The sequence below is a fragment of the Coregonus clupeaformis genome, chromosome 1 (genome assembly GCF_020615455.1).
Source record: "Coregonus clupeaformis isolate EN_2021a chromosome 1, ASM2061545v1, whole genome shotgun sequence".
In the NCBI taxonomy this organism is placed as follows: Eukaryota; Metazoa; Chordata; class Actinopteri; order Salmoniformes; family Salmonidae; genus Coregonus; species Coregonus clupeaformis.
The window spans coordinates 62,998,148-63,023,796 of NC_059192.1; the positions used below are offsets into that span (position 1 = coordinate 62,998,148).

The window sequence follows — 25,649 nt, forward strand, 5'->3', positions numbered from 1 at the left end:
CATGTAATATACAAAATAGTCCAAATTGGTGAAGTGAAATGAAAAAAATAACTTCTTTCAAAAAAAATAAAGAAATAAATAACGGAAAAGTTGCTATGAAGCCACTAAATAAGATCTGGTGCAACCAATTACCTTCAGAAGTCACATAATTAGTTAAATAAAGTCCACCTGTGTGCAATCTCAGTATATACAGTGGGGGGAAAAAAGTATTTAGTCAGCCACCAATTGTGCAAGTTCTCCCACTTAAAAAGATGAGAGAGGCCTGTAATTTTCATCATAGGTACACGTCAACTACGACAGAAAAATTGAGAAAATAAAATCCAGAAAATCACATTGGAGGATTTTTAATGAATTTATTTGCAAATTATGGTGGAAAATAAGTATTTGGTCACCTACAAACAAGCAAGATTTCTGGTTCTCACAGACCTGTAACTTCTTCTTTAAGAGGCTCCTCTGTCCTCCACTCGTTACCTCTATTAATGGCACCTGTTTGAACTTGTTATCAGTATAAAAGACACCTGTCCACAACCTCAAACAGTCACACTCCAAACTCCACTATGGCCAAGACCAAAGAGCTGTCAAAGGACACCAGAAACAAAATTGTAGACCTGCACCAGGCTGGGAAGACTGAATATGCAATAGGTAAGCAGCTTGGTTTGAAGAAATCAACTGTGGGAGCAATTATTAGGAAATGGAAGACATACAAGACCACTGATAATCTCCCTCGATCTGGGGCTCCACTCAAGATCTCACCCCGTGGGGTCAAAATGATCACAAGAACGGTGAGCAAAAATCCCAGAACCACACGGGGGGACCTAGTGAATGACCTGCAGAGAGCTGGGACCAAAGTAACAAAGCCTACCATCAGTAACACACTACGCCGCCAGGGACTCAAATCCTGCAGTGCCAGACGTGTCCCCCTAATTAAGCCAGTACATGTCCAGGCCCGTCTGAAGTTTGCTAGAGTGCATTTGGATGATCCAGAAGAGGATTGGGAGAATGTCATATGGTCAGATGAAACCAAAATAGAACTTTTTGGTAAAAACTCAACTCGTCGTGTTTGGAGGACAAAGAATGCTGAGTTGCATCCAAAGAACACCATACCTACTGTGAAGCATGGGGGGTGGAAACATCATGCTTTGGGGCTGTTTTTCTGCAAAGGGACCAGGACGACTGATCCGTGTAAAGGAAAGAATGAATGGGGCCATGTATCGTGAGATTTCGAGTGAAAACCTCCTTCCATCAGCAAGGGCATTGAAGATGAAACGTGGCTGGGTCTTTCAGCATGACAATGATCCCAAACAGACCGCCCGGGCAACGAAGGAGTGGCTTCGTAAGAATCATTTCAAGGTCCTGGAGTGGCCTAGCCAGTCTCCAGATCTCAACCCCATAGAAAATATTTGGAGGGAGTTGAAAGTTCGTCTTGCCCAGCGACAGCCCCAAAACATCACTGCTCTAGAGGAGATCTGCATGGAGGAATGGGCCAAAATACCAGCAACAGTGTGTGAAAACCTTGTGAAGACTTACAGAAAACATTTGACCTGTGTCATTGCCAACAAAGGGTATATAACAAAGTATTGAGAAACTTTTGTTATTGACCAAATACTTATTTTCCACCATAATTTGCAAATAAATTCATTTAAAATCCTAAAATGTGATTTTCTGGATTTTTTTTCCTCATTTTGTCTGTCATAGTTGACGTGTACCTATGATGAAAATTACAGGCCTCTCATATTTTTAAGTGGGAGAACTTGCACAATTGGTGGCTGACTAAATACTTGTTTCCCCCACTGTATACAACTGTTCTGAAATGCCCCAGAGTCAGCAACACCACTAAGCAAGGGGCACCACCAAGCAAGCTGCACCATGAAGACCAAGGAGCTCTCCAAACAGGTCAAGGACAAAATTGTGGAGAAGTATAGATCAGGGTTGGGTTATAAAAAAATATCCAACATTTTGAACATCCCACGGAGCACCATTAAATCCATTATTAAAAAATGGAAAGAATATGGCACCACAACAAACCTGCCAAGAGAGGACCTCCCACCAAAACTCACGGACCAGGCAAGGAGGGCATTAATCAGAGAAGCAACAAAGAGACCAAAGATAACCCTGAAGGAGCTGCAAAGCTCCACAGCGGAGATTGGAGTATCTGTCCATAGGACCACTTTAAGCCGTACACTCCACAGAGCTGGGCTTTACGGAAGAATGGCAAGAAAAAAGCCATTGCTTAAAGAAAGAAATAAGCAAACACGTTTGGTGTTCGCCAAAACCTGTTTCAGTCTTCCAGAATTTGAGACTGGGACGGAGGTTCACCTTCCAGGAGGACAGAGACCCTAAGCATACTGCTAAAACAACACTCGAGTGGTTTAAGGGGAAACATTTAAATGTCTTGGAATGGCCTAGTCAAAGCCCAGACCTCAATCCAATTGAGAATCTGTGGTATGATTTAAAGATTGCTGTACACCAGCAGAACCCATCCAGCTTGAAGGAGCTGGAGCAGTTTTGCCTTGAAGAATGGGCAAAAATCCCAGTGGCTAGATGTGCCAAGCTTATAGAGACATACCCCAAGACACTTGCAGCTGTAATTGCTGCAATAGGTGGCTCTACAAAGTATTGACTTTGGGGGGGTGAATAGTTATGCACGCTCCAGTTTTCTGTTTTGTTGTATTATTTCTTGTTTGATCACAATAAAACATTATTTTGCATCTTCAAAGTGGTAGGCATGTTGTGTAAATCAAATGATACAAACCCCCCAAAAATCCATTTTAATTCTAGGTTGTAAGGCTAACAAAATAGGAAAAATGCCAAGGGGGGTGAATACTTTCGCAAGCCACTATGTTGACTATGACATTAAGATGGTGACAATGATATAGGTTGTATGTAGCGGTTATGGTATCTAAGTTTGGCTTGGAAAGGTTTTTTCGCCTGGTCACAGACAGAAGCGAAGGGAAAAGGTGAGAGGAGGATGGAGCGCAGATGCGAAAAGGAATTATATATAATGAGCAAAGTGATCATGCGGTTTTTATATGTGGCTGTGTTTGCGTGTGATCAGGGGTTTATTCATTCCACAGATTCTGTTGAAAAACGTTTCTTAAATGGAAGCAAACGGAATGAAACAGGTATAAACATAGCTGGATTTGTCCAATAGAAACTCTTGTTTGCAACTGTTGGACTAATGATTACAACCTAGATCAGCTAGATGCAGGCAATGGTATGCAAGGCAGTTGTCAACGCGTGCTGTAGGTGGGTGCAGTGGTGGAATCAAACGCAGGACACAGACGGATAGTCCAACAGACTTTAGTAATGCCAAACACGGCAATCGGACAACTCTTGCCCGAAGGCGAAATACGCACGAAGGCGAAACAAAACAACAGCGCACAAAACAGGTGCGTAATTACTCCAGCGCAGTGGAGGGAAGCTCAACCGAGCGAAATACACGACTGACAAAATCAATACCACACAACACGAGACAAACACAACGAGAAACTTATAGAACACTAATAGGCTAAACGAGAACAGGTGTGACAACAAACAGACAAAAGCAAACGAACATGAAACATACAACGGTGGCAGCTAGTATTCCGGAGACAACGAACGCGAAGCCTGCCCGAACAAGGGAGAGAGGCAGCCTCGGCCGAAACCGTGACAGTACCCCCTTGACGCGCGGCTCCAGACGTGCGCCGACTCCGGCCTCGGGGGCGACCCGGAGGACGCGGAGCAGGGTGCGTCGGGTGCCCACGATGGAATTCCGTCATGAGAGACGGGTCCAAAATGTCTCTCCTCGGCACCCAGCACCGCTCCTCCGGACCGTACCCCTCCCACTCCACTAGATACTGGAGACCCCCATCCGACGTCTCGAATCCAAGATGGACCTCACAGTGTACGCCGGTGCCCCCTCGATGTCCAATGGGGGCGGAGGAGTCTCCCTGATCTCACTTTCTTGGAGTGGGCCAGCTACCACCGGCCTGAGAAGGGACACATGGAACGAGGGGTTAATACTTTATATTCAACAGGCAGTTGTAATTTGTAACACACCTCGTTCAACCTTCCCAGGACTTTAAAGGGCCCTACAAACCGCCGACCCAGTTTCCGACAGGGCAGGCGGAGGGGCAGGTTTCTGGTAGAGAGCCAGACTCGATCACCAGGTGCGTACACCGGTCCCTCACTGCGGTGGAGATCGGCGCTCGCCTTATGACGTCGGAGGGCCCGCTGCAGGTGGACGTGTGCAGCGTTCCATGTCTCCTCCGAGCGCCACGCCCACTCATCCACCGCAGGAGCCTCGATCTGGCTCTGCTGCCAAGGTGCCAGAACCGGCTGGTACCCTAACACACATTGGAAAGGGGTCAGGTTAGTGGAGGAATGGCGTAGGGAATTCTGGGCCATTTCGGCCCAGGGAACGTACCTTGCCCACTCCTCCGGCCGGTCCTGGCAGTATGTTCTAAGAAACCTACCCACATCCTGGTTCACACGTTCCACCTGCCCATTACTCTCCGGGTGGTAACCCGAGGTGAGGCTCACCGAGACCCCCAACCGCTCCATAAAGGCTCTCCAGACCCTGGAGGTAAATTGGGGACCCCGATCAGACACAATATCCTCGGGTACCCCGTGAGTGCCGGAACACATGGGTGAATAGTGCTTCGGCGGTTTGCAGGGCAGTAGGAAGGCCCGGCATGGGGAGCAAACGACAGGCCTTAGAAAACCGGTCCACAACGACCAGTATAGTGGTGTTCCCCTGTGACGGAGGAAGGTCAGTTAGGAAATCCACCGAAAGGTGAGACCATGGTCGTTGTGGAACAGGCAGGGGTAGTAACTTACCCCTAGGCAGATGTCTAGGCGCCTTACACTCGGCGCACACCGAGCAGGAGGAAACATCTACCCACACACCGGGCAGACCACTCCATCAGAGCCCTCTCCTGCCACGAAATGGATGGGTTATGGGTACTCAACCAGGGCATGCCCAGCACCACCGGATACGCAGGAGAGTCAATCAGAAATAGCTGAATCATCTCCTGATGACCCCCCTGCGCACACATCCTAAGTGGCGCAGTGACCTCCCTGATCAAGCCCGCACCCAACGGACGGCTATCTAGGGCATGAACGGGGAAAGGGACATCAACAGGAAGAAGGGGAATCCCTAAAGCTAAACAAAACTTCTTATCAATAAAATTCCCAGCCGCGCCTGAATCTACCAGCGCCTTATGCTGGGAATGAGGTGCTACCTGTGGAAAACACACAGGTATACAAAAATGTGCAACAGAGAGCTCTGGGTGAGTGGGGCGCCTACTCACCTGGAGGGAATCCCCAGTGCGGGACCTGTCGTCCTCTCCCCTAGGAGGCCATCCCCAGCACCTAGCCGCGGTGTGTCCTCCCGACCACAGTTGGTGCAGGGATGGACCCCCTAGTAAGCCGACCCCTCCTCTCTCAGCGCCAGCGCCCCGAGCTCCATGGGGCACGGCTCGGAGGCGCTGGAGGGTGAAATGGACGGACCCCCTCGGAACGTCCGCGGGTAGCTAGCAGGTTATCCAGCCTGATGGACATGTCGACCAACTGGTCGAACGTGAGGCTGGTGTCCCTACAGGCCAGCTCCCGACGGACGTCCTCTCGTAGACTACACCTGTAGTGATCGACGAGGGCCCGATCATTCCACCCTGCATCTGCCGCTGGAGTACGGAAATCGAGGGCGAACTCCTGAGCACTCCTCCTCCCCTGCCGGAGGAAGACCAGACGCTCCCCCGCCGCTTTCCCCTCCGGGGGATGGTCAAACACCGCCTTGAAGCGGCGGGAGAACTCGTCGTAAGTTATGGTGTCCGCGTCGATCCTCCTCCACTCCGCGTTGGCCCATTCCAACGCCTTCCCGGACAGGCAGGAGATCAGGCGGACACGCTCTCATGTCCCGAGGGCGCCGGGTGCACGGTGGCCAGGTACAGCTCCACCTGGAGAAGGAAACCCTGGCACCCGGCCGCGGTCCCATCGTAAGCCCTCGGGAGCGAGAGTCGGACTCCTCAGGGTTCTGGTGCGGGAATAGGCTGACTGGCCGATGGTGCTGGCAGGGAGGGTGGCGGTGGAGGCGTTCCCCAGCCTCGGATGGTGGTGATCACCTCCTGCAGTGCGGTCCCCATCTGCAGGATCTGGTCCCCTTGTTCCCGGACCCTGTCCTCCAGCGTCGCCTGGGCTGCTGCGGCTCCTGCTGATTCCATTGTAGGTGTGGTATTCTGTCAACGCGTGCTGTAGGTGGGTGCAGTGGTGGAATCAAACGCAGGACACAGACGGATAGTCCAACAGACTTTAGTAATGCCAAACACGGCAATCGGACAACTCTTGCCCGAAGGCGAAATACGCACGAAGGCGAAACAAAACAACAGCGCACAAAACAGGTGCGTAAGTACTCCAGCGCAGTGGAGGGAAGCTCAACCGAGCGAAATACACGACTGACAAAATCAATACCACACAACACGAGACAAACACAACGAGAAACTTATAGAACACTAATAGGCTAAACGAGAACAGGTGTGACAACAAACAGACAAAAGCAAACGAACATGAAACATACAACGGTGGCAGCTAGTATTCCGGAGACAACGAACGCCGAAGCCTGCCCGAACAAGGGAGAGAGGCAGCCTCGGCCGAAACCGTGACAGCAGTATTGAATGTGTCACTGTCAGTCACCTTGATTACTGTAATTTCTCTCGACCTGTGCACCTACGTTGTAAACTTTAATTAATAGGCTAGGTTGTAGCAACCTCATGATGGGTAAATGTGGGAAAATTCTAGTATCATGTAGTATCATGTAGTAGCGTAAACCTATCGATGTTACATTGAGCTGGGTTAATGTAATATGAGTGACATTCATCCAACATGCTGTAATAGAAATAAGGCTTTGCTCATTTAAAAAAAAAATGTCCTTCCTCATCTTAAATGGCACCGACCGCAACTGTGTAGGCTAAATGCAAACACTAGTGACAGTGTAAAATGTGAATTTGTCCTACAAATATTTTATTGTCTCTGAACAGTTGTTGTTTTGTATCTTCTCTCTTTATCTGTCTCTGTCTAATACTTGTTGCATTCACTTAATTGTTGTCAAAGTAGGCTATTATTTCTACATTTTGTGTCTGGCCATGTCTGTACTAAATCTTATTGAGAAAAGTTATCTACATTTTGAAATTGTCTCTGAATAGTAAAATGTTTACATTGTTACAGAAGTAAGAATTGTTGTCAATCAAATAGCCTATTTTGTGTGGGTTTTGAAATACTTTCTGAATGTTTTCTCTGATCACATTTTGTATATTTATTTTTTATTTACATGTAAATAATATTTTCCACTATGGCCTATTTATTGCCTTACCTCCATAACTTACTACATTGGCACACACTGTATATAGATTTTCTATTGTGTTATTGACTGTACGTTTTCTTTATTCTATATGTAACTCTGTGTTGTTGTTGTTGTTGTTTTTATCGCACTGCTTTGCTTTATCTTGGCCAGGTCGCAGTTGTAAATGAGAACCTGTTCTCAACTGGCCTTCCTGGTTAAAAATTAAAATGTGCATCTTTGCTGACAATATTCCAGAAATGCATGGCTATGACATCTAGTCTACAGGGTGGCCAAAGTCGTTCCTAATCCGACTCAAATTAATCTTCACGTATTGATCAATGATAAAAAAATGTGGGCCACCAAGCCAAAGCTATGGCAGTGATATAATTAAAATTGTGATGGTGAGTATAATTACAATTCCGTAAGGGCGCACAAGCATGGGAACATGAGTTGGAGGATTTCATCTTCTTTCATCTTCCTCTGACCTCTGACTAATCTTTGTTGTTTATCGAATGCTTTTATTAAATGGGATGTACAGACAGGTGAACAGAGGGTGTGATCTGAATTGGAAGCTGCAGCAGCAGTAGCATCCAAATCACATATAATTTAGACTCTAATTCAAGGCAATGCGCAATACAAAAAGACCAGGTAGCCATTTGATTAGCTGTTCAGGAGTCTTATGGCTTGGGGATAGAAGCTGTTAAGAAGCCTTTTGGAACTAGACCTGCCGCTCCGGTACCGCTTGCCGTGAGGTAGCAGAGAGAACAGTCTATGACTAGTGTGGCTGGAGTCTTTGACAATTTGTAGGGCCTTCCTCTGACACCGCCTGGATTAGAGGTCCTGGATGGCAGGAAGCTTGGCCCCAGTGATGTACTGGGCCCTACGTACTACCCTCCGTAGTGCCTTGGGGTCGGAGGCCGAGCAGTTGCCATACCAGGCAGTGATGCAACCAGTCAGGATGCTCTCGGTGGTGCAGCTGTAAAACCTTTTGAGGATCTGAGGAACCATGCTAAATCTTTTCAGTCTCCTGAGGGGGAATAGGCTTTGTCGTGCCCTCTTCACGACGGTATTGATGTGTTTGGACCATGATCGTTTGTTGGTGATGTGGACTCCAAGGATCTTGAAGCACTCAACCAGCTCCACTACAGCTCCGTCGATGAGAATTAGGGCGCGCTCGGTCCTCATTTTCCTATAGTCCACATTCATCTCCTTTGTCTTGATCACGTTGAGTGAGAGGTTGTTATCCTGACACCACACGGCCAGGTCTCTGACCTCCTCCCTATAGGCTGTCTCGTCATTGTCGGTGATCAGGCCTACCACTGTTGTGTCGTCGGCAAACTTAATGATGGTGTTGGCGTGCCTGACCATGCAGTCATGGGTGAACAGGGAGTACAGGAGTGGACTGAGCACGCAACACTGAGGGGCCCCCGTGTTGAGGATCAGTGTGGCAGATGTGTTGTTACCTACCCTTACCACCTGGGGGGGGCGGCCGTCATGGAGTCCAGGATCCAGTTGCAGAGGGAGGTGTTTAGTCCCAGGGTCCTTAGCTTAGTGATGAGCTTTGAGGGCACTATGGTGTTAAACGCTGAGCTGTAGTCAAAGAATAGCATTCTCACATAGGTGTTCCTTTTGTCCAGGTGGGAAAGGGCAGTGTAGAGTGCAATAGAGATTGCATCATCTGTGGATCTGATGGGGGTGTATGCAAATTGGAGTCGGTGTAGGGTTTCTGGGATAATGGTGTTGATGTGAGCCATGACCAGCCTTTCATAGCACTTCATGGCTACAGACGTCAGTGCTACGGGTCTGTAGTCATTTAGTTAGGTTACCTTTGTGTTCTTGGGCACAAGGACTATGGTGGTCTGCTTGAAACATGTTGGTATTATAGACTCAGTCAGAGAGAGGTTGAAAATGTCAGTGAAGACACTTGCAAGTCGGTAAGCGTATGCTCTGAGTAAACGTCCTGGTTATCCGTCTGACCCTGTGGCCTTGTGAAAGTTGACCTGTTTAAAAGGTCTTATTGGCTACGGAGAGCGTGATCACACAGTCATCCGGAACAGCTGATGCTCTCATGCATGCTTCAGTGTTGCTTGCCTCGAAGTGAGCACAGAAGTAATTTAGCTTGTCTGGTAGGCTCGTGTCACTGGGCAGCTCGCGGCTGTGCTTCCCTTTGTAGTCTGTAATGGTTTGCAAGCCCTGCCACATGCAATGAGTGTCGGAGCCGGTGTAGTACGATTCAATCTTAGTCCTGTATTGACGCTTTGCCTGTTTGATGGTTCGTCAGAGGGCATAGCGGGATTTCTTATAAGAGTCCTGGTTAGAGTCCCGCTCCTTGAAAGCGGCAGCTCTACCCTTTAGCTCAGTGCGGATGTTGCCTGTAATCAATGGCTTCTGGTTGGGGTATGTACGTACGGTCACTGTGGGGACGATGTCATCGATGCACTTATTGATGAAGCCAGTGACTGATGTGGTGTACTCCTCAATGCCATCAGAAGAATCCCAGAACATAGTCTGTGCTTGCAAAACAGTCCTTTAGCTTAACATATGCGTCATCTGACCACTTCTTTATTGACCAACTCACTGGTGCTTTCTGCTTTAGTTTTTGCTTGTAAGCAGGACTCAGGAGGATAGAATTATGGTCAGATTTGCCAAATGGAGGGCGAGAGAGAGCTTTGTACGTGTCTCTATGTGTGGAGTAAAGGTGGTCTAGAGTTTTTCTTCCTCTGGTTGCACATTTAACTTGCTGGTAGAAATGAGGTAAAACGGATTTAAGTTTCCCTGCATAAAGTCCCAGGCCACTAGGAGAGCTTTCTCTGGATGAGCGTTTTTCTGTTTGCTTATGGCCTTATACAGCTCATTGAGTGTGGTCGTAGTGCCAGCATCAGTTTGTGGTGGTATATAGACGGCTACGAAAAATATAGATGAAAACTCTCTTGGTAAATAGTGTGGTCTACAGCTTATCATGAGATACTCTACCTCACGCGAGCAAAACCTTGCGACGTCCTTAATATTAGATTTCGTGCATCAGCTGTTGTTTACAAATATACACAGACCGCCACCCCTTGTCTTACCGGAGGTGGCTGTTCTATCTTGCCAATGCAGCGTCAACCCCTCCAGCTGTATGTTATCCACGTTATCGTTCAGCCACGACTCGGTGAAACATAAGATATTACAGTTTTTAATGTCCCTTTGATAGGATATTCGTGATCGTACCTCGTCTATTTTGTTATCCAGTGATTGTACGTTGGCTAATAGGACTGATGGTAGAGGCAGATTACCCACTCGCCGTAGGATCCTTACAAGGCACCCCGACCTACAGTTGAATTCGGAAGTTTACATACAGTACACTTAGGTTGGAGTCATTAAAACTCCTTTTTCAACTACTCCACACATTTCTTGTTAACAAACTATAGTTTTGGTAAGTCAGTTAGGACATCTACTTTGTGCATGACACAAGTAATTTTTCCAACAATTGTTTCCAGACAGATTATTTCACTTATAATTCATTGTATCAAAATTCCAGTAGGTCAGAAGTTTACATACACTAAGTTGACTGTGCCTTTAAACAGCTTGGAAAATTACAGAAAATTATGTCATGACTTCAGAAGCTTCTGATAGGCTAATTTACATCATTTGAGTCAATTAGAGGTGTACCTGTGGTTGTATTTCAAGGTCTACCTTCAAACGAGTCCTCTATCGACATAACCTGAAAGGCCGCTCAGCAAAGAAGAAGCCACTGCTCCAAAACCACCATAAAAAAGCCAGACTACGGTTTGCAACTGGACATGTGAACGAAGATTGTACTTTTTGGAGAAATGTCCTCTAGTCTGATGAAACAAAAATAGAACTGTTTGGCCATAATGACCATCGTTATGTTTGGAGGAAAAAGGGGGGCGCTTGCAAGCCGAAGAACACCATCCCAACCGTGAAGCACGGGGGTGGCAGCATCATGCTGTGGGGGTGCTTTGCTGCAGGAGGGACTGGTGCACTTCACAAAATAGATGTCATCATGAGGAAGGAAAATTATGTGGATATATTGAAGCAACATCTCAAGACATCAGTCAGGAAGTTAAAGCTTGGTCGCAAATTTGTCTTCCAAATGGACAATGACCCCAAGCATATTCCCAAAGTTGTGGCAAAATGGCTTAAGGACAACAAAGTCAAGGTATTGGAGTGGCCATCACAAACCCCTGACTTCAATCCTATAGAAAATTTGTGGGCAGAACTGAAAAAGCGTGTGCGAGCAAGGAGGCCTACAAACCTGATCCAGTTACACCAGCTCTGTCAGGAGGAATGGGCCGAAATTCACCCAACTTATTGTGGGAAGCTTGTGGAAGGCTACCCGAAACGTTTGACCCAAGTTAAACAATTTAAAGGCAATGCTACCAAATACTAATTGAGTGTATGTAAACTTCTGACCCACTGGGAATGTGATGAAAGAAATAAAAGCTGAAATATATCATTCTCGCTACTATTATTCTGACATTTCACATTCTTAAAATAAAGTGGTGATCCTAACTGACCTAAGACAGGGAATTTTTACTAGGATTAAATGTCAGGAATTGTGAAAAACAGAGTTTAAATGTATTTGGCTCAGGTGTATGTAAACTTTCGACTTCAACTGTACATCCCCAAAATCTCAGTCTCTTTCTCGTGCGAATGACTGGGATTTGGGCCTTGTCGGGTGTCTGAAGTAAATCCGTCCAAATCTTCGTCCAGTACGAGGTGAGTAATCGCTGTCCTGATATCCAGAAGCTGTGTTCGGTGATAAGAGACAGTGGCAGAAACATTATGTACAATATAAGTTACAAATAACGCAAAAAAACAAACACAATAGAACAATTGGATAGGAGTCTGTAAAACGGCAGCCATCTCCTCCGGTGCCATTGATTCTGTAATCATCTGCCCCACTTCTCAACTCCACACGGCAGCTTTGGTAATCTCACTGGCACCGCGGTCGCTCTGCCTGTGAAATATCAGCCTGCAGATGTCATCAGGGCAACGATTCACTGGACATTTGGGGGAGGGATGCTGCTCTATTTTGAGTAAGCCTAGACGCTGAGAAAGGAAAGAAGTGTGAGGTGTGAGCAGAACTGTTGCATCGTGACTGACAACCACTCCTTGTGCTTGTTAGCGCTGAATTCATAGCCGTGTGTGTGTGTGTGTGTGTGTGTGTGTGTGTGTGTGTCTGTGTGTGTGTGTGTGTGAAAAAGACAACGGGTGAGAAATTGAGGGTGAGAGAAAGTCTGTGGTTATTACTTGGATGACTTGATGTTGGTATAGCTCTGCACCTCTCTTGTTCAAGCTCTCACTGTGTTCTGTATCTTGTCTTCCCAAGAATCTCCCCCAAGTCTTCCCTCTTCCTTCTTTTTAAGTTTCTAAAGGAATAGTGATGTTTCTCTTATGCGGAGGCAATCAGGGGCGAAGGGAGATTAACTATAAAATATTGTGTGTGGGCAACATTAAAGCTGCAGTATGTAACTTTTTGGGCAACCCGACCAAATTAACATAGAAATGTGAGTTATAGATCAGTCATTATCATTGAAAGCAAGTCTAAGACGCGGTAGGTCTGGTCTATGTGCACTATTTCTATGCTTCCCGTCCCTAAGTTTTGTTTTTGATTTGATTTTGTACACCAGCTTCAAACAGCTGAAAATACTATATTTTTGGTTATGAAAATGTATTTCACATCGGTTTAGATGATACAATGATTCTCTACGCTATACTTGCTTATTTTGTCACATAAACTGAAATTAGGTGAACTGTTCGAATTTTTGCAACCAGGAAATGGCGGAGCAATTTCTGCATAGTGCATCTTTAAGTGACACACCATCAGATGTACCGTGGGCAAAATAAATATCATATTAACCCATAATGCACGACAAGACAAACCACACCGTGTTTGCAAAGGCATACATAAATTGCAGGAGAATGACCCTAAGCATACTGCTAAGCAACACTCGAGTGGTATAAGGGGAAACATTTAAATGTCTTGGAATGGCCTAGTCAAAGCCCAGACGTCAATCCAATTGAGAATCTGTGGTATGACTTAAAGATTGCTGTACACCAGCGGAACCCATCCAACTTGAAGGAGCTGGAGCAGTTTTGCCTTGAAGAATGCGCAAAAATTGCAGTGGCTAGATGTGCCAAGCTTATAGAGACATACCCCAAGAGACTTGCAGCTGTAATTGCTGCAAAAGGTGGCTCTACAAAGTATTGACTTTGGGGGGGGGGGGGGTGAATAGTTATGCGTGTCAAGTTCTGTTTTTGTCTTATTTCTTGTTTGTTTCACAATAAAACATATTTTGCATCTTCAAAGTGGTAGGCATATTGTGTAAATCAAATGATACAAACCCCCCAAAAATCAATTTTAATTCCAGATTGTAATGCAACAAAATAGGAAAAATGCCAAGGGGGGTGAATACTTTCGCAAGCCACTGTAGAATTATACTGTACCTGAAAAAGCTTGCCCACAATACTGTACACCAGGATTTCCCAAACTTGGTCCTAGGTCCCCCGATGGGTGAATGTTTTGGTTTTTGCCCTAGCTGATTTAAAATTATCAAAACTTGATGATGAGTTGGTTATTTGAATTAGCTGTGTAGTGCTTGGACAAAAAACTAAATGTGCACCCGAGTTTGGGAAACCCTTCTGTACATGATGCCAGTGTACAAACATGACCAGGCTAATCAAAGTAGGGGAGAGTGAGGTAAATTGAGCAATTTTTTACATTCAACATCACTCTGTCAAGGGAAATATAGTATTATTTTTAACAAATAAATCTACATAAAGTACCAGTCAAAAGTTTGGACACACCTACTCATTCCAGGGTTTTTCTTTATTTTTACTATTTTCTACAATGTAGAATAACAGTGAGGACATCAGAACTATGAAATAACACATATGGAATCATGTAGTAACCAAAAAAGTGTTAAACAAATCAAAATGTATTTTATATTTGAGATTCTTGAAAGTAACCACCCTTTGCCTTGATGACAGCTTTGCACACTCTTGGCATTCTCCCAACCAGCTTCATGAGGTAGTCACCTCGAATGCATTTCAATTAACAGGTGTGGCTTGTTAAATGTTAATTTGTGTAATTTCTTTCCTTCTTAACGAGTTTGAGCCAATCAGTTGTGTTGTGACAAGGTAGGGGTGGTATACAGAAGATAGCCCTTTTTGGTAAAAGACCAAGTCCATATTTTGGCAAGAACAGCTCAAATAAGCAAAGAGAAACGACAGTCTATCATTACTTTAACATTTACATTTTAGTCATTTAGCAGACGCTCTTATCCAGAGCGACTTACAGTTAGTAAATCATACATTATTATTATTATTTTATTTTTATTTTTTTTATACTGGCCCCCCGTGGGAATCGAGCCCACAACCCTGGCGTTGCAAACGCCATGCTCTACCAACTGAGCTACCTCCCTGCCAGCCATTCCCTCCCCTACCCTGGACGACGCTGGGCCAATTGTGCGCCGCCCCATGGGTCTCCTGGTCGCGGCCGGCTACGACAGAGCCTGGATTCGAACCAGGATCTCTAGTTTTTAAGACATAAGGTCAGTCAATACGGAAACATTTCAAGAACTCTGAAAGTTTCTTCAAGTGCAGTCGCAACAACCATCAAGCGCTATGATGAAACTGGCTCTCATGAGGACCGCCACAGGAATGGAAGACCCAGAGTTACCTCTGCTGCAAAGGATAAGTTCATTAGAGTTACCAGACTCAGAAATGGGCAATTAACTGCACCTCAGATTCCACCTCACAGATTTCAAGTACAGTGGTGTAAAGTACCTAAGTAAAAACACTTTAAAGTACTACTTAAGTCATTTTTTGGGGTATCTGTACTTTACTTTACTATTTATATTTTTGACAACTTTTACTTTTACTCCACTACATTCCTAAAGAAAATAATGTACTTTTTACTCCATGCATTTTTCCTGAAACCCAAAGTACTCATTACATTTCGAGTGCTTAGCAGGACAGCAAATGGTCCAATTCACACACTTATCAAATGAACATCCCTGGGCTTCCCTACTGCCAGTGATCTGGCAACTCACTAAACACAAATGCTTCGTTTTTAAATTATGTCTGAGTGTTGGAGTGTCCCCCTGGCTATCTGTAAGTTTTAAAAAAAGAAAATTGTGGCGTCTGGTTTGCTTAATAGAAGGAATGTGAAATTATTTATACTTTTACTTTTACTACTTAAGTATACTTTAGCTATTACATATACTTTTGATACTTAAGTATATTTAAAACCAAATACTTTTAGACTTTTACTCAAGTAGTATTTTACTGGGTGACTTTCACTTTTACTTGAGTCATTTTCTATTAAGTTATCTTTACTTTTACCCAAGTATGACTACTGGGTACTTTTTCCACCACTGTTCAAGTAACAGACACATCTCAACTGTTCAGAGGAGACTGTGTGAATCAGGCCTTCGTGGTCAAATTGCTTCAAAGAAACCAATACTAAAGGACACCAATAAGAAGAAGAGACTTGCTTGGGCCAATAAACACGAGTAATGGACATTAGACCACTGGAAATCTGTCCTTTGGTCTGATGAGTCCAAATTGGTGATTTTTGGTTCCAAACGGCGTGTCTTTGTGAGACGCAGAGTAGGTGAAGGATGATCTCCGCATGTGTGGTTCCCACCATGAAGCATTGAGAATGAGGTGTGATGTGGGGGTGCTTTGCTGGTGATTTATTTAGAATTCAAGGCACACTTAACCAGCATGGCTACCACAGCATTCTGCAGCGATACGCCATCCCATCTGTTTTGCACATAGTGGGACTATCATTTGTTTTTCAACAGGACAATGACCCAACACACCTCCTGGCTGTGTAAGGGCTATTTTACCAAGAAGGAGAGTGATGGAGTGCTGCATCAGATGACCTGGCCTCCACAATCACCTGACCTCAACCCAATTGAGATGCTTTGGGATGAGTTGGAACGCAGATTGAAGGAAAAGCAGCCAATAAGTGCTCATGAAGCTGGTTGAGAGAATGCAAAGCTGTACTCAAGGCAAATGGTGGCTACTTTGAAGAATCTAAAATAGAAAGTATAATTTGATTTGTTTAACACTTCTTTGGTTACTACATTTACATTTACATTTTAGTCATTTAGCAGACGCTCTTATCCAGAGCGACTTACAGTTTGTGAGTGCATACATTATTATAATACTTTTTTTCATACTGGCCCCCCGTGGGAATCGAACACATGATACTACATGATTCCATATGTGTCATTTCATAGTTTATGTCTTCACTATTATTCTACAATGTAGAAAATAAAAATAAATAAAGAAAATGAGTAAGTGTGTCCAAACTTTTGACTGGGACTGTATATTTCAGGATGTTGTGTATAAAAAATTTGAATTTGTGTAAACGTTACATTTTTTAAAACACAACTTACCCCGGGTATTGTGCGACATGATAAGTTAAGCAACCTACAAATGCACTGTATATACTGAATAAAACATTACCACTACCTTTTTAAAACCATGTCTTTCTTTAATTCCCAAACACATTTCAACACAATCACAATCACTTTTCTGTCTTTTAGAAATACATAAAGCACTACACAGCTAATTCAAATAACCAACTCATCATCAAGCTTTGATTATTTTAATCAGCTGTGTGGTGCTAGGGCAAAAAAACTAAACCTGGACCCATGGGTGGCCCAGGACCAAGTTTGGGAAATCCTGGTGTACAGTATTGTGGACACGCTTTTTCAGGTTCAGTATTATTCCAAATATGCCTTTGCAAACAAGGTTAATTGATGTGGTGTGTCTTGTCGTGCGTGATGGGTTAATATGAAATGCTTTTTGCCCACAGTTTATCTGATGATGTGCCACTTAAAGATGCACTATGCAGAAATTGCTCTGCCATTGTATCATCTAAACCGCTGTGAAGTATATTTTCCATAACCAAAAATATTGTATTTTCAGCTGTTTGAAGCTGGTGTACAAAATCGAAAGTAAAAAATCAAAAACGAAACTTAGGATCGTTAAGCATAGAAATAGTTCATATAGACCAGACCTACCGCTTCTTAGACTTGCTTTCAATGATAATGACAGATCTATAACTCATATTCCTATATTAATTTGGTCGGGTTGCCCAAAAAGTTACATACTGCAGCTTTAATGTTGCCCACACACAATATTTTATAGTTAATCTCCCTTCGCCCCTGATTGCCTCCGCATAAGAGAAACATCACTATTCCTTTAGAAACTTAAAAAGAAGGAAGAGGGAAGACTTGGGGGAGATTCTTGGGAAGACAAGATACAGAACACAGTGAGAGCTTGAACAAGAGAGGTGCAGAGCTATACCAACATCAAGTCATCCAAGTAATAACCACAGACTTTCTCTCACCCTCAATTTCTCACCCGTTGTCTTTTTCACACACACACACACACACACACACACACACACACACACACACACACGGCTATGAATGAAGCGCAAACAAGCACACAGAGGGGTTGTCAGTCACGATGCAACAGTTCTGCTCACACCTCACATTTCTCTCCTTTCTCGGCGTCTTGGCTTATTTAAAAAAGAGCACCACCCCTCCCCCAAATGTCTAGTGAATTGTTGTCCTCATGACATCTGCAGGCTGATATTTCACAGGCAGAGTGATCGCGGTGCCTGTGAGATTATCAAAGGTGCCGTGTGGAGTTGAGAAGCGAGGCAGATGGTTACAGAATCAGAAGGTGCATCTCTGACCTTGCCTTGAATTAGAGTCTTAATGATATGTTTGCATTAAAGCACTTCCAAATCCATCTTAGGCACTCCACCCCCCTTCCCCCAGCTACCACCCCTTACGCAAAACGGAAAGCGCGAACCACCGCATTTAACCATGGCAAGGTGACTGGGAATATGGCAGAATACAAACAGTGTAGCTACTCACTCCACAAGGCAATTAAACTGGCAAAACATCAGTATAGAGACAAAGTGGAGTCGCAATTCAATGGCTCAGACACGAGATGTATGTGGCAGGGTCTACAGACAATCACGGACTACAAAAGGAAAACCAGCCACGTCACCGACACCGACTTCTCGCTTCCAGACAAGCTAAACACCTTCTTCGCCCGCTTTGAGGATAAAACAGTGCCACCGATGTGGCCCACTACCAAGGACTGTGGGCTCTCCTTCTCTGTGGCCAACTTGAGTAAGACATTTAAGCATGTTATCCCCCGCAAGGCTGCCGGCACAGACGGCTTCCCTAGCCGCGTCCTCAGAGCATGCGCAGACCAGCTGGTTGGTGTGTTTACGGACATATTCAATCTCTCCCTATCCCAGTCTGCTGTCCCCACATGCTTCAAGATGGCCACCATTGTTCCTGTACCCAAGAAAGCAAAGGTAACTGAACTAAATGACTATCGCCCGTAGCACTCACCTCTGTCATCATGAAGTGCTTTGAGAGACTAGTCAAGGATCATATCACCTCTACCTTACCTGTCACCCTAGACCCACTTCAATTTGCTTACTGCCCCAATAGATCCACATACGATGCAATCGCCATCACACTGCACACTGCCCTATCCCATCTGGACAAGAGGAATACCTATGTAAGAATGCTGTTCATTGACTATAGCTCAGCATTCAACACCATAGTACCCTCCAAGCTCATCATTAAGCTCGAGGCCCTGGGTCTGAACCCCGCCCTGTGCAACTGGGTCCTGGACTTCCTGACGGGCCACCCCCGGGTGGTGAAGGTAGGAAACAACATCATTTCGCTGATCCTCAACACTGGGGCCCCACAAGGGTGTGTTCTCAGCCCCCTCCTGTACTCCCTGTTCACCCATGACTGCGTGGCCAAGCACGCCTCCAACTCAATCACCAAGTTTACAGATGACAGAACTGTAGTAGGCTTGATTACCAACAATGACGAGACAGCCTACAGGGAGGAGGTGAGGGCTCTGGGAGTGTGGTGCCAGGAAAATAACCTCTCATTCAACATCAACAAAACAAAGGAGATGATCGTGGACTTCAGGAAACAGCAGAGGGTGCAACCCCCTCATCCACATCGACGGGACCGCAGTGGAGAATGTGGAAAGCTTCAAGTTCCTTGGCGTACACATCACTGACAAACTGAAATGGTCCACCCACGCAGACAGTGTGGTGAAGAAGGTGCAACAGAGCCTCTTCAACCTCAGGAGGCTGAAGAAATGTGGCTTGGCACCTAAAACCCTCACAAACTTTTACAGATGCACAATTGAGAGCATCCTGTCGGGCTGTATCACAACCTGGTATGGCAACTGCACCGCCCGCAACCGCAGGGCTCTCCAGAGGGTGGTGCGGTCTGTCGAACGCATTACCGGGGGCAAACTACCCGCCCTCCAGGACACCTACAGCACCCGATGTCACAGGAAGCCCAAAAAGATCATCAACCACGCGAGCCACTGCCTGTTCACCCCGCTATCATCCAGAAGGTGAGGTCAGTGCAGGTGCATCAAAGCTGGGACCAAGAGAATGAAAAACAATGCCATCAGACTGTTAAATAGCCATCCCTAGCATATTAGAGGCTGCTGCTGCCTATTGAAATCACTGGCCACTTTAAGAAATGGAACACTAGTCACTTTAATAATGTTTACATATCTTGCATTACTCATCTCATACGTACAGTTGAAGTTGTAAGTTTACATACACTTAGGTTGGAGTCATTAAAACTCGTTTTTCAACCACTCCACACATTTCTTGTTAACAAACTATAGTTTTGGCAAGTCGGTTAGGACATCTACTTTGTGCATGACACAAGTAATTTCTCCAACATTTGTTTACAGACAGATTATTTCAATTATAATTCACTGTATCACAATTCCAGTGGATCAGAAGTTTACATACACTAAGTTGACTGTGCCTTTAAACAGCTTGGAAAATTCCAGAAAATGATGTCAAGGCTTTAGAAGCTTCTGATAGGCTAATTGATATCATTTGAGTCAATTGGAGGTGTACCTGTGGATGTATTTCAAGGCCTGCCTTTAAACTCAGTGCTTCTTTGCTTGACATCATGTGAAAATCAAAAGAAATCAGCCAAGACCTCAGAAAAAAACGTGTAGACCTCCACAAGTCTGGTTCATCCTTGGGAGCAATTTCCAAACGCCTGAAGTTACCACATTCATCAGTACAAACAATAGTACGCAAGTATAAACACCATGGGACCACGCAGCCGTCATACCACTCAGGAAGGAGACGCGTTCTGTCTCCTAGAGATGAACGTACTTTGGTGCGAAAAGTACAAATCAATCCCAGAACAACAGCAAAGGACCTTGTGAAGATGCTGGAGGAAACAGGTACAAAAGTATCTATATCCACAGTAAAACGAGTCCTATATCGACATAACCTGAAAGGCCGCTCAGCAAGGAAGAAGCCACTGCTCCAAAACCGCCATAAAAAAGCCAGACTACGGTTTGCAACTGCACATGGGGACAAAGATCGTACTTTTTGGAGAAATGTCCTCTGGTCTGATGAAACAAAAATAGAACTGTTTAGCCACAATGACCATCGTTATGTTTGGAGGAAAAAGGGGGTCGCTTGCAAGCCGAAGAACACCATCCCAACCGTGATGCACGGGGGTGGCAGCATCATGCTATGGGGGTGCTTTGCTGCAGGAGGAACTGGTGTATTTCACAAAATAGATGGCATCATGAGGAAGGAAAATTATGTGGATATATTGAAGCAACATCTCAAGACATCAGTCAGGAAGTTAAAGCTTGGTCGCAAATGGGTCTTCCAAATGGACAATTACCCCAAGCATACTTTCAAAGTTGTGGCAAAATGGCTGAAGAACAACAAAATCAAGGTATTGGAGTTGCTATCACAAAGCTCTGACCTCAATCCTATAGAACATTTGTGGGCAGAACTGAAAAAGTGTGTGCGAGCAAGGAGGCCTACAATCCTGACTCAGTTTCACCAGCTCTGTCAGGAGGAATGGGCCAAAATTCACCCAACTTATTGTGGGAAGCTTGTGGAAGGCTACCCGAAACATTTGGCCCAAGTTAACCCATTTAAAGGCAATGCTACCAAATACTAATTGAGTGTATGTAAACTTTTGACCCACTGGAATGTGATGAAAGAGATAAAAGCTCGAATATATAATTCTCTCTGCTATTATTCTGACATTTCACATTCTTCAAATAAAGTGCCGATTCTAACTGACCTAAGACAAGGAATTTTAACTAGGATTAAATGTCAGGAATTGGGAAAAACAGAGTTTAAATGTATTTGGCTAAGGTGTATGTAAACTTCTGACTTCAACTGTATATACTGTATTCTGTAATATTCCACTGTATCTTAGTCCATGCCGCTCTTTCTTTCCTTGCACATATATGTTTACGTTCTTAAATTCCATTCCTTACTTAGATTTGTGTGTATTTGGCATATGTTGTGAAATTGTTAGATATTACTTGTTAGATATTACTGCACTGTCGGAGCTAGAAGCACAAGCATTTCGCTACACCTGCAATAACATCTGTTAATCACGTGTATGTGACAAATAAAAATGTATTTAATTTAATTTAATTACCCAGAGACTAGAGACAGACAAGCCCTCACACAAGTTCTCTGGATCAGGGGAGAGATTTGGGGACTACTGCTGCTGCAGCTTCCAATTCAGATCTCACCCTCTGTTCACCTGTCTGTACATCCCATTTCATAACAGCATCCGATAAACAGCAAAAATTAGTCAGAGGTCAGAGGAAGATGAGAGAAGATGAAATCCTCCAACTCATGTTCCCATGCTTGTGCGCCCTTACAGAATTGTTTTTATTTATTTTGCTGACCATCACAATTTCAATTATATCACTGCCATAGTTTTGGCTTGGTGGCCCAAAAACGTATCTCCATTGATCAATACGTAAAGAGTCATTTAAGAAGCCAAATTAGGAACCACTTTGGCCTCCCTGTAGACTAGATGTCATAGCCATGCATTTCTGGAATATTGTCAACAAAGATGCAAATGTACAGTGTGGTCAGGTGCCACAAAGACGGACTTAGGAAAATTGCAATTGGCTCAGAACAGGGCAGCACGGCTGGCCCTTGGATGTACACAGAGAGCAATAAAATAATACTCATGTCAATCTCTCCTGGCTCAAAGTGGAGGAGAGATTGACTTCATCACTACTTGTATTTGTGAGCGGTATTGACATGATGAAAGCACCGAGCTGTCTATTTAAACGACTAGCACACAGCTCAGACACCCATGCATACCCCACAAGACATGCCACCAGAGGTCTCTTCACAGTCCCCAAGTCCAGAACAGACTATGGGAGGCGCACAGTACTACATAGAGCCATGACTACATGGAACTCTATTCCACATCAGGTAACTGATGCAAGCAGATAAAAAAACTGATAAAAACACAGCGGGGAATGTGAAGCAACACAAACATTGGCACAGACACATGCATACACATGCATGATAACATACGCACTATACACACACGTACACATGGATTTTGTGTTGTAGATATGTGGTAGTGGAGTAGGGGCCAGAGGGCACACACTTAGTGTGTTGTGAAATCTGATTTGAATGTATTGTAATGTTTTTAAAATTGTATAACTGCCTTCATTTTGCCAGACCCCAGGAAGAGTAGCTAATGGCGATCCATAATAAATACAAATACATCACCCACATTTGTAAACATTTTAGCAAGTGAATATACCAATTTAGGGAATGTTTGTATCACTGTGTGTCTGTGTCTGAAAGAGCAACATTATGCGAGCTCTGTGTTTGTGGTTTAATCCATATCCCAGCAACATTCTCTTTGGAAAAAATACACTAATATCCTAATTGATTTCTAGACCCTTTACTTCCAAAACCCCACTTCCAGACATGTAAACTGTAAATAGGTGTGTGTGTGTGTGTGTGTACATGCGTGCATGCGTCCTAATCTTCCTGTAATCCTCTGAGAAGTGGAGATTACATGTCCCGAATGCCCTGTTCTCACACACACACACACACCATACGAACACACACACCAAAAAAACAAGCATACACACACATCGACCCCTGTCCCAAATCTCTGAGATTTATCCTCACAGCTGTTTGTCTCTGTCTGTTGTGGTGGCTCTCTTCCCACCGTAGACAAACAGTGGTTGACTCAATCACAACAGACATGTAGCTAGAGTACAGTAGTATGGATTAAATAAAATATGTTGTATACTTTAACACAGAACTGATATTGTTGCCTTAACTTATATTTTAAAATCGTACAACTCTTACATCAACAGAAGCAACTCCTACATGTTTTTACATCATACTGGCCATTTAGTCATCTCAAGCCCACTAGTTTAAACTACAGGTCCCTTGTCTTCTCTTTTGCAATGTAAAATTTCCTCTGTATTCATATGAAATGGCTGTGTGAAATATTGATGTTGTTTGTTATGTAAGGCATATGTAGGCGTTATGCCTCATGTGCCCAGTGACACTGTTCGGATTAGGCTGTTGCATATGAAACATGGTTACAGGGATGAAATGGACTTGGTAATTTCCCCAAAACTTGCTTTAAAAAATGTAAACAGCAAGCAAACAAACGACATGCAAACTGTTGTAAAATCGAGAACTGTAGGCCTACCACCTGCAGTGTTTCACAGTGTTTGTGTGGGTGTGTGCGTTGAACTAGCCTGTCTCGCACATGCAGTACAATCACTCTCTGACCCTCCCTTCAAGTTCCTGCTCCTCAATCATGTACCCCCCCACACACACACAAATATCGGTACACCTGCATGCACAAATACAGTGAGGGAAAAAAGTATTTGATCCCCTGCTGATTTTGTACGTTTGTCCACTGACAAAGAAATGATCAGTCTATAATTTGAATGGTAGGTTTATTTGAACAGTGAGAGACAGAATAACAACGAAAAAATCAGGAAAAACGCATGTCAAAAATGTTATAAATTGATTTGCAGTATAATGAGGGAAATAAGTATTTGACCACCTCTCAATCAGAAAGATTTCTGGCTCCCAGGTGTCTTTTATACAGGTAACGAGCTGAGATTAGGAACACACTCTTAAAGGGAGTGCTCCTAATCTCAGCTTGTTACCTGTATAAAAGACACCTGTCCACAGAAGCAATCAATCAATCAGATTCCAAACTCTCCACCATGGCCAAGACCAAAGAGCTCTCCAAGGATGTCAGGGACAAGATTGTAGACATGCACAAGGCTGGAATGGGCTACAAGACCATCGCCAAGCAGCTTGGTGAGAAGGTGACAACAGTTCGTGCGATTATTCGCAATTGGAAGAAACACAAAATAACTGTCAATCTCCCTCGGCCTGGGGCTCCATGCAAGTTCTCACCTCGTGGAGTTGCAATGATCATGAGAACGGTGAGGAATCAGCCCAGAACTACACGGGAGGATCTTGTCAATGATCTCAAGGCAGCTGGGACCATAGTCACCAAGAAAACAATTGGTAACACACTATGCCGTGAAGGACTGAAATCCTGCAGCGCCCACGAGGTCCCCCTGCTCAAGAAAGCACATATACAGGCCCGTCTGAAGTTTGCCAATGAACATCTGAATGATTCAGAGGAGAACTGGGTGAAAGTGTTGTGGTCAGATGAGACCAAAATCGAGCTCTTTGGCATCAACTCAACTCGCCGTGTTTGGAGGAGGAGGAATTCTGCCTATGACCCCAAGAACACCATCCCCACCGTCAAACATGGAGGTGGAAACATTATGCTTTGGGGGTGTTTTTCTGCTAAGGGGACAGGACAACTTCACCGCATCGAAGGGACGATGGACGGGGCCATGTACCGTTAAATCTTGGGTAAGAACCTCCTTCCCTCAGCCAGGGTATTGAAAATGGGTCGTGGATGAGTATTCCAGCATGACAATGACCCAAAACACATGGCAAAGGCAACAAAGGAGTGGCTTAAGAAGAAGCACATTAAGGTCCTGGAGTGGCCTAGCCAGTCTCCAGACCTTAATCCCATAGAAAATCTGTGGAGGGAGTTTAAGGTTTGAGTTGCCAAACGTCAACCTCGAAACCTTAATGACTTGGAGAAGATCTGCAAAGAAGAGTTGGACAAAATCCCTCCTGAGATGTGTGCAAACCTGGTGGCCAACTACAAGAAATGTCTAACCTCTGTGATTGCCAACAAGGGTTTTGACACCAAGTACTAAGTCATGTTTTGCAGAGGGGTCAAATACTTATTTCCCTCATTAAAATGCAAATCAATTCATAACATTTTTGGCATGCGTTTTTCTGGAATTTTGTTGTTGTTATTCTGTCTCTCACTGTTAAAATAAACCTACCATTAAAATGATAGACTGATCATGTCTTTTTCAGTGGGCAAACGTACAAAATCAGCAGGGGATCAAATAA

General features: G+C 44.4%; 1 protein-coding gene across 3 annotated transcripts in view; it reads right to left on the minus strand.

Annotated features, from left to right (window-relative positions):
- The window catches only part of LOC121571618 (pro-neuregulin-3, membrane-bound isoform-like), a 576,634-nt gene that overhangs the window by 343,642 nt on the left and 207,343 nt on the right, over positions 1 to 25,649 (minus strand). The window lies entirely within an intron of this gene.